The sequence below is a fragment of the Larimichthys crocea genome, unplaced genomic scaffold (assembly GCF_000972845.2).
Source record: "Larimichthys crocea isolate SSNF unplaced genomic scaffold, L_crocea_2.0 scaffold40344, whole genome shotgun sequence".
NCBI classification, from domain to species: domain Eukaryota; kingdom Metazoa; phylum Chordata; class Actinopteri; family Sciaenidae; genus Larimichthys; species Larimichthys crocea.
Window position 1 is genome coordinate 6,987 of NW_020855266.1, and position 2,313 is coordinate 9,299.

At 49.1% G+C, this 2,313-nt stretch overlaps 1 long non-coding RNA gene across 1 annotated transcript; it reads right to left on the reverse strand.

The window, feature by feature from the left end:
- LOC113745068 (uncharacterized) lies at nucleotides 1–1,749 on the reverse strand. The gene is made up of 3 exons (XR_003461962.1): nucleotides 1,693–1,749; nucleotides 219–366; nucleotides 1–123 (listed from the first exon to the last, which is right to left on the reverse strand). It is a non-coding gene; the product is annotated as an uncharacterized LOC113745068 (long non-coding RNA).
- Between the last annotated feature and the right edge of the window lie 564 nt (nucleotides 1,750–2,313).

The following is a 2,313-nucleotide window of genomic DNA, read 5'->3' on the forward strand; positions in this document are numbered from 1 at the left end:
ATTTGATGTAATCTGATTACCTGCTGGTCGCTCTGCAGGAAGTTCTCCTCGTTCTCGTCCTTGTTTGAATCCACAAGTTCAACCGTGAAAACCTTTGTCACAGCGGAGCTCTCTCTGCCATCACTGCAGAGAGACAGACAGAGAGACGGACGGGTAGACAGACAGGCAGTTCATAGAACACCTGGACAGGAAGTCAGATGATGAAGGTGAGCAGTTACCTGGTGACAGCCACCGCTCTGACAGACACTCGACCAGCGGGCAGCAGGATTGGCTGGTTGTACTTCCTGCTGCTGCTGGCTGAGCCCCGCTGCACCTCCACCGGCCTCGATCCATCCAGAGTGTAGAAGATCAACACACCTGGAGAGTCTGCAGAGACAGTACACCTGTCTGTTCACCTGTCAGTACACCTGTCAGTTCACCTGTCAGTACACGTGTCTGTACACCTGTCAGTACACGTGTCAGTACACCTGTCAGTACACCTGTCTGTTCACATGTCAGTACACGTGTCTGTACACCTGCTTAACGGTATCACCCAACCACCTGTCTGTACCTGTCATACACTGTCTGTTCAATCGACACGTGTCTGTAACCGTGGCATACACTGTCTGTTCACCTGTCTGTACACCTGTCTGTTCACCTGTCTCTTACACCTGTCTGTGCACCTGTTCAGTTCACCTGTCTGTCACGTGTCTATACACCGTCGTCTGTACACCTGTCAGTACACCTGTCTGTACACTGTCCGTACACTGTCCGTCACACTGTCTGTACACCTGTCTGTAACCTGTGTGTACACCTGTCTGTACACACCTGTGCAGTACATGTCTGTACACCTGTGTCAGTACAAACACCTGTCAGTACACCTGTCCTGTTCACCTGTCTGTAGTACACCTGTCTGTACACCTGTCAGTACAACACGCTGTCTGTACACCTGTCCAGACACCTGTTGTCACCTCTGTTTCACTGTCGTACACTGTCTGTTCCCTGTCGGTACACTGTCTGTACCGTCACAACACCTGTCTGTACACCTGTCGGCACTGCCTACACCTGTCTTTCACCTGTCATGTACATCCGTTCAGTACAACCTGTCAGTGTCACCTGTCGTACACCTGCTGTACACCTGTCTGTCACCGTCTGTTACCTGTCTGTTCAACCTGTCTGTACACCTGTTTTGTACACTGTCTGTAACCTGTCTTTCCCTGTTCCTGTGTACACAACATCTGTCTGTACACCTGTCTGTTCACCTGTCTGTACACCTGTCTGTTCACACTGTCAGTACATGTGTCTGTACACCTGTTTTGTTCACATGTACAGTACACGTGTCCTCTGACACTTCTGTTTACCTGTCTGTCACCTGTCGTACACACATCTGTCTGTACACTGTCTGTCCCGCTGTCAGTACACCTGTCTGTCACACCGTCTGTTCACCTGTCAGACACTGTCTGTACACCGTCAGTAACCTGTCTGTTCACCTGTCTGTACACCTGTCCTGTTCACCTGTCCTGACACGTCTGTTCCCCTGTACACCTCGGTTCACACTCTGCTGTACACCCACCTCTGTTCATTGTCCTCCTGAATCACCATGTTAATGTTAATCAATACAGATTAGAATATTTGTATGGATAGCGTTGACTCCAGGTGACAGGTGACATGACCTGATGAATGGATCGGGGACACACAGGTGATCTGTCGTACCTGACTGGATGGACACAGGTGTGCTGGTGTCCGATGTGTTCTTGGCTCTGTGGTCTGGCGAGGTGGATGATGGGAATGATGAGAGGACGGACACTGCTCCTGCTGTCATGACTACGACTGTCAATCTGTCAATAAATCTCAATCAATCAATCAGTCAGTATAACGGGCTGAGCACGTAATACTCCAGTAAAGTAACTGTAACGTAACTAGTTACTTTGATTGTTTCTCTCAAAAAATTAGTCACGTAGCTCTGACGGTTACGTCATGACGTTTGTTTGATTCCTCGAGACAACCCTCGTGTAGAACATGGACGTCACTGGCGCATGCATTGATGTAAATATCGAATATTATCTTAGATCTTCTTACGTCAGAGCAGATCAGATGATTCACGCGACGTCTCACGAGCCCGTCTGTGTACGACGCTGTCACCATGGCAAACCTGCTCTGCCACCGCGCATGCGCTCGTTTCAAAACCCGTTCAACGGGTCGACCCTCGACCCGCCGCGCGGACTGTAAACACACAAACCGTCCTAAGCAATATTAATATTACATAATTTAATTATACAATAAATTAAATGATCCGTCCAACAAGGTTTCAGTCCCACGTGTATGGCCTCATCA